General features: G+C 45.5%; 1 protein-coding gene across 1 annotated transcript in view; it reads left to right on the plus strand.

Moving 5' to 3' along the window:
• Positions 1-8088, plus strand: part of LOC148640511 (uncharacterized) — a 46965-nt gene that overhangs the window by 32057 nt on the left and 6820 nt on the right. The window lies entirely within an intron of this gene.

Below are 8088 nucleotides of genomic sequence, written 5' to 3' on the forward strand. Positions count from 1 at the left end.
AGCTGCTGTTGCACTGCAATTTCCCTCACGGGATCAATAAAGTATCTATCTATCTAATAAAGTAATCAACTGCAGCGATAATGAACTCACCTGCGGCCGGTGAGCGTCTCCTCTGCGCATGTGTGGGACTCGGCTCGCCTGGCGCAGGTGAGGCTACTGTCTATGACGTCACGCAAACGCGACCATGCAGTTAGAGTGTGGGAGTTTGATTCAGTAAAATACCTTTTGTAATTGGCTTTGGTAATTGGAATCCGGAGACGAAACCTCTGCAGCTCCGACCTCGAACCGCAATAAAATGACTAGTGTGTTTTCACTTGGGCGATACGTTTAACGTTGGAATTTGTACAATAGAAAAAAAAACACCTATTTATAATGAATCTGATGTTCATACTGCGTAGTTATCATGTCCACAAAATGTTCCAGTGCGACTCCCTCCTTTAATGTTTATAAGAGGCTTGAGGTCTTCAGGTTTGTAATGATCTCTGGTAAGAGATTTTTCAGTATTTTCACTGTTTGCCCTTTACCTGTATTATTTAATTTTCAGTGAACCTTGGTAAAGAAATAACTAGCTTGTTTCTACAAAGTTTAAATGGAAAACTTTCATGAAAGAAAAAGAGCCTAAATTACACCCCCAGGTCAAAAATCCCCATTATTCTAGTGGAAGAATTCATGGAAGGACTACAAACACATTTACTTTAAACAAATCAAAATTTCCTGAAACAAATTCTGTTTTTGTCAAATTTATTTGACCCTCTCAATCAAACCCATCCTGTCAAACAGTATTGAAGGCACAGCTGAGAAAGGGAACATCACACTGGTTTTGAGAAACACACATCATGAATTTGTTACCACTGTTGTGTCTCCACTACATAATTGCTTTTCTGCCACAAAGGGTTTTGTGTATTTTGACAGAGCAGAAGACTGGTGTTATTTGCTGTGGAGTGGACAGGTCTGTGCTGAGGGGCAAACAGAAGATTAAATAAAATACACTTAAGCAGCAGTTAATTCTTTATTACAATATTATACAGACAATACCCCGTTGTCCGACGTCTCAGAAATGTGTTTTACATCCAAGCAGCTATATTTTACACACAAACACAGTTTCAAAAAATACAAGAACAGTACAAATACAGTATACACAACATCACACAGAGCATGTGAGAGATCAGAGGAGAGACAGACAGTCGTCTCCGCACACTAATCCTGTAAGCGGTGTGAAAGCTCTGCTCAGTGGTGCTCAACTCTCTTAGAACACATCCCAGGACTCTGGACACTGGACTGTGAGCAGTACTGACCCCTCCTCCAGACTCTGGACACTGGACTGTGAGCAGTACTGACCCCTCCTCCAGACTCTGGACACTGGACTGTGAGCAGTACTGACCCCTCCTCCAGACTCTGGACGCTGGACTGTTATTAGTAGAAACAGTGTCACTCCACTGTGCTGAAGCTCAGTTTGAATTGCAAAACACGTCTACAGAGGCCTAGAGAGAATGTTCTACTCACAATGTGTTTATGACTTGTCTCTTACTCTTTCTCTGAAATACTGAGACTGCACTGCTCATCAGTAACCCCAGAGTGAAGGTGCTCAGTGCTGTCTGCCCTGCTTCACACAGGTGGGTCATTCTGCTGCTCTCTCATAGACTGACAGGCTGCTTTACTCAACTGTGCACTTGTCTGCTTCTTTGTATCACTAATATATTTCTATCCTGTTTGTTGGCTTGTGAGTCTTCACAGAGCAGTGGGGGGGTAGGCCAGTCCCTGAGACGTCAGCCTGTCTTGTGCAGAAGATCACAGAGGCTCTTCACAGGAAACCGGTCTGGGGTTGTAACACTGTTTAGAAAATGGGAAGTGAGCAGGACCAGCAGTACTTACTCTCGAGTCACTGAGGGCTATGAAGTGCTTTTCTGCTGGCTGTGTCCTTTAAACATGTTTTATTTCAAGAGAAGTAAGATCCTGTTGTCTGTGCTCTGTGTCAGAGTCACTGGCGATGGGACAGGACTCTTCTGACTGTCTGAACCTGTCTGGATTGTTATACCTTTATTTCAGTGTGATCACTTACACGCAGTGTTTTATCAGAGATGTGCTGCCCTAGAAGATTAACTCTACATCACCCCTGAGACTGCAGTTAGTTCACCAACAGGTGAGATCACTGACTGTACTTGTCTGTAAAGCAGAGAACAGCCTGTCTAGTGATGAGAGGAGGAGGCTGTTTGTCAGATGACATTTTCTCAAAATTAACAGCTGATGGTGAAGATCTTGATCTAAAAACTTTAACAGGCTCTTCTGGGAAGTAGAGGCTCAGCTGTGTGGAAATCAGATAATGGGGACCAGTCAGCACAGATTCAGAAGAGGCAGGACTTGTCTGAGCAACTTCCTAGAGATCTTCACACAAGATCTGGTCTGGTTAGATTTTCAGAAGGCTTTTGATAAAGTTCAGCATAAAAGATTCATTCTCATTTCGCAGGTGTTAGAAATTCAAGGCAAGGATTGTGTTTGGATTGAGAATTGGTTATTAAAGAGAGAGCACAGATGAGAGGTCAGTTCTCTTATTAGGATGATGTAACTGGTGGAGAATCTGCTGGTCTTCCTGATTTATGTCAGTGATCTACTTTCTGGTCCAGTTAGTAAACTAGTCAGGTTGCCCATGATACCAAACTAATAGGATTAGTAAACACTGTAGAAGCAGCAAAATGTTTTCAAAAAGTCTTGGATCTGTCTAAATAGAACTAATCTATTATGTTAACATGTAGAATCAAATGTGTGGAACTTAAATGGAGGATATTTTATGTTCCAACTGTATGTTACAGGATTAGAACTGCAGAAAGGTTTGAAATGAGAAGGGGGCATTTAGACACAACAACAGGAACTGAGAAAACTCCTCCTTCTGACTCTTCCTTGTTCAGTACCCTTCCTTCTGTCTCTGTGCGGAGAGGCAGTCCAGCGTGACGAGAAAGAGACATTTTAAAGACGCTGAGACAGTGAGACACCATGGCTGAAGATGTGACCTACGCTGACATCAAATTCACTAACATACAGGGACAGAGGAGCCGAACCATCACCACTATTCCAGCACAGCCAGGATCCCCCCACAGTGAGTACAGACCCCCCACAGCTGCCTCTTACACTGGAACACAGTAATACTGTCTGTCTGCTGCACTGTAACACTGTGATACTGTCTGTCCGCTGCACTGGAACACTGTTATACTGTCTGCTGCATTGTAACACTGTGATACTGTCTGTCTGCTGCACTATAACACTATGATACTGTCTGTCTGCTGTACTTTAACAACGTGATACTGTCTGTCTGCTAGACTTTTACACTGTGATACTGTCTGCTGCACTGGAACACTATGATACTGTCTGTCTGCTGCACTGTAACACTATGATACTGTCTGCTGCACTGGAAACTATGATACTGTATATCTGTTACACTGTAACACTGTGATACTGTCTGTCTGCTGCACTGGAACACTGTGATACTGTCTGTCTGCTGCACTGGAACACTGAGATATTGTAAAGGGTCTCGGTTGTTTAGCATTAGTTATGAACTGTGATGTCATGACAGTATGTGTTACAAGAAGTTCGAAATTTGAGTTTTCATGAAAGTTTAGGAGGCCGGACAACAGTCCAGGTCTCCCTCACCTCTGCTAATCTGTGCTCTAATTCTCCATGATGTCATTTTCTGAAAAAGCAGGAATGAGAGCCTGTCATTGTAGTGAGCGATCAGGTCATATTGTAGAGATGACTGACTTCTTCACAGGAAGATCCCACTGAATTTAAACAGTTAGTCCTGGCAGATCTGTGTTTCCCAGTCCAGAAAGTGGTCTCTGGTGAGGAACACCTGACACAGAGTCCATGAGATCTTATTTGTGGGTTTGATGGTTGAGCTACTCACACTTAACACTGGCAGCTCGTGTGCAGGTGGCCTTGAGATGTGATCAGGTGTTTGACTGCACATTCCAAGCTGGGTTTCTTCCCTCCCAAACTCAGCTGTATTATTAACAGTCGAAGCTCTTCTGACTCCAGAGCAGCTGTGGGAGTCTGGGATGAGCTGTCCTGCTGTGTTGTTGAAGCCGATACCCTGGCTTCTCTCAGGACACAGCTGGGTGAGCTCCTGGATCAGTGAGCTCCTAACTACTGAACTGCTCTCGTTTCTCACTGTTCTTCTGTGTGGATGTGTTTTACACAGTAAGAAACCTGTGGAGTCTCTGAGTGAAGATGCTCAGAACAGACATATCCTGTAACACCTCAGTGTGTCTAAGATGCCTTAAACTTGTGCACAACAGTTAGTTTCTAAATTACATTGCACATATTGTTATAGAGACAAATAAATGTGACTGCACATAAATACTTTTAAATCATATATCTGTTTGTAACCATTCTTCTATATAAAGCTGACACGACTGTAGTTTCCTGTTTGTTGTCTTGTGGTTTGGTTTTCTGCAGTATTTTCTCTCTCACTGCCCAGAGCTCTCGTTCATGTGAAGTCTGACCCCACTCTGACCACAGCGCAGGACGGGAGCTGTGTCTCCTCCTCACCCTCCCCAGCTGTGTGCCAGGCCGTCAGAGTTTCTTTATTAACCCATCTCTCTTTCTCTCTGTCTCAGCCCAGCCCAGGTGCAGGAGGGGTCTGCTCATTGCTCTGGGAGTCACAGTGTGCCTCTTGCTGGCTGCAGTCACTGTCGTGGGGATCTGTAAGTCTAACAGTCCATCATGTCCTTCTTACAGGGAAAAGAGTGTGTTTGAGAGTCACCTTCTTCATTCTCATCTCTTCAAGAACAAGAGACTCTTTACACTGGTGCTCACTCTTTCTTAGTGTGACTGTCAGTGTGCAGGCAGTCTGTCCTGAGACTTACAGCTGATCACAGTGTTTGCAGGCTGCAGAGGAACAGGTAAAGGTTTATTCCTGCTGAAAGAGAAGAGAAGAAACACAGTTTTGGCTGTGGACTCTCAGGTGTCTCTTGTTCCTGCGCATGCTGACACAGCTCCCTGCTGGAGTCGGGACTGGATGTGACTGTCAGCCTCACAGACACTATCCAGGAACACACTGGGAACACACCTCCTGCTACTGGGCTGGACAGAGTCCAGAGAGACAGGTTGTGCTGCTGGGCAGTACAGGACACTGACGCTGCACTGGGAGAGTGACCAGACACTGTCTTTCTCCTGCTGTCTCTCTGCCTCTCTCACTCTGTGCCTCTGTGAGTGTGATGGTGTCTCTCTGTCCTTCTCCCTCTCAGTCTAGTGTGTCTGGAGATGTTCCTCTGTCTCAGAGGGTTAGAAAGAGAGAGAATGAGGAAAAAGGAGAGGAGGAGGGGTTTCTGAGTTCCTGTTTGCTGTCCAGTGCTTTACTGTCACTCTGACCTGACAGAGACTCAGTGTGACTCAGTGTCCAATTGTCTCACTGGACCCTGCTAATACAGTCAGAACTATGGACACAGACAGCATTTACACTGGGCTACAGAAACCAGCACAGGACGTGTACGAGACTGTGACCAGGAGAGCAGAGAGAGAGCCAGGAGGAGAGCAGACCAGTGAGTACAGAGCTGATGCACTGAGACACTGAGAGACTGAGATACTGAGACACTGAGACACTGAGATACTGAGACACTGAGACACTGAGACACTGAGACACTGAGATACTGAGACACTGAGAGACTGAGACACTGAGACACTGAGATACTGAGATACTGAGACACTGAGACACTAGCACAATAACACTCTGATACACTGATACACTCACACAGTTATACTCAGATACACTGGTTCTGTAACACACTGATAAACTCTGACTTACTGTCGTCTGTCTGTGACTCTGACAGCGACTCACTGATACACAACAAGACAGAATGAAAGACCTGATCAGCTAACTGACGCAGTGAAAGGTCAACACACCTGCATACTGACACAGTGTGTGTCTGCTCTGCTGCACTATTTCACCTTTATATCTGATCTGTTCATGCCTGACATTTTATTCTTTGTGTTTCCTGGTCTCCTTGGCTGTTTCTATCTGACTCTGTTTGTGATCTCAGTCAGTCTGTCTGCACCAGTAGGTCTTCACTCTGACCACAGTATATTTTCACTCCTCAGTGGTCAGTCACATGACCTCTTCACAGCTCTGGTGTGAGGAGACGCCTCTGTCAGCCCCCCTCCTGAAGTGTCTCACTCTGAGCCTTCAGCTGCTCACACCCCTCCTCCACAGTCAGTCCCAGTGACACCCTGCAGCTCCAGTCAGGGTGTCTGCTTGAGCTCCACTTCCCCGGCCACTCAGAGTCCTGCTGTGTCCAGTCTGTGGGGAGAATTCACCTGTCTCCCTCTCTCCCTGGCCAGGACAGTCCAGGAGTAGGAGCTGTGTGTCCATCAGCCTTGGAGTCACAGTGTGTGTCTTACTGGTCACAGTCATTGCCCTGGGGACAGTCTGTAAGTCTGATAGTCACTCCTGTCATTTCTTATGGACCTGTGTGAATCTGTGTTTAATCTTACAGTTGTAGTGTGCTCTCTGAAGGCACCAGTTCTGTAGGGTTTGGGCATTTACTGGGACAATTATTAATTGTAGCAGTAAATCACAAAATGATTCTTTTGATGGCCTTAGAATCCAACCATGCAATGTAACTCAAACAACGCACATACACACGGGTACTAATACACGAGGATACATTTATTAATACATAAAATATGCATGTAAACCTAACAGATCTTATCGAGAGGGTTATCAGAATACAAAAGGTATATATTCAGTCAGTTACAAAGAGTTAGATATATCAAGAGGACATACGTTCAGTATATCATTCATTTAGACCGTTTCGTAATTGAACTTGGTCACAACTTCTACATTAGATACTCAAAACAAGTACATAACTCTTAGGAATTAAATTGATATCAACTGGTTGGGATAACAATTGAATTCTCAAGCTGTAATGCAGTGAAGATGAATACTCATCCAATCTCTGGGGATTCAGATCTCCTGCGGGCACAAAGAAACAGCTGCAGCCTGTTGCTGTCCAATCCGCGCTCTCTGGCTCGGTGCCAGGCTGTGCTGTGCGGCTTGCGACGGTGCGCTGCAGATGCTCACTGACCGGCTAGTTAGTGTTGGCTTTAACTAGCAAAGTTTGTGCACAGGAGAAAAGATGACTGTGGGTCCCAGCAAGTCAGGAAGAGGACCGGTTCGTTCCTGATGAAGAGCTAGTTCTGAATAGTGATTCAGCTGTCCACAGTTCTGACCTGTTCACGAGGCCTGCTGCTGGTGCTCACCTCGGGTGGATCCTCTGGTTACTCTCTGGCAACCTCCGCTCTAGACTCTTAGAACAAAGGAAAGTTCTGGCACTCGGACACACTGGCCGTTCCGTGGTTGTCCAGGCTGAGTCTCAGGATGGTCAGGAGGTGCTCTGCGAGAATGTCCTACCCTTGGGAGCCTTCTGCTCCTGGGCCGTCCTGCCCTGGAATTCTCCTTTGAATTCCCTTTAGAATTGTCCACAGAATTCTCCTGAATCTCTTCTGAATCTTACAGGCTCTCTGTGTTGCCTGTTTTTACCTGGAGGAACTTCAGCTCTTTGATTGGGTGAAAGTTCCATGGGCATCAGAGTCCCACGTGGGTTACTCGGCCCTACCAGTCCCTGATTGGTTGATCAAGGTGAGATATGAGTCACTTACTCCTGACACCTAGGAATGCAGTCCAGATGTCCATCTGGCACTCCCTAGACAGATAGGCGCCAATGGATGACCATTGATCATGATAGCCAGGCTTAGCTAAGTGCATTCCCATTTGGGAGCTGTCCCTTATCAAAAGAAAACATCTTTAAATCAGCCTGCATGAATAGCTTCTCTGTGGCTGCACCACAGAGATGAACAGAGAGATGAGGCCTCATTTGGGAAAGCACAGAAACACTTAATTCTGCCTTATTAATAAGCCTCGCCGCTATACAGTGATCAAATGGCTTTGATGTCTGAATTACACACAGTCACCCTTCTCTTTTATATGTGTATTGTGAAGCAATACCAGATATTCTGGGCTCTGATCAGCCTCTGGATATCTGCTGTTCAGGACTGTGTCTCCAGGCTGTGAGCTGCTGGGCTCAAGCTGCTCTCTTACTG

The sequence above is a fragment of the Lepisosteus platostomus genome, chromosome 25, assembly GCF_059453375.1.
Source record: "Lepisosteus platostomus isolate fLepPlt1 chromosome 25, fLepPlt1.hap1, whole genome shotgun sequence".
NCBI lineage: Eukaryota > Metazoa > Chordata > Actinopteri > Semionotiformes > Lepisosteidae > Lepisosteus > Lepisosteus platostomus.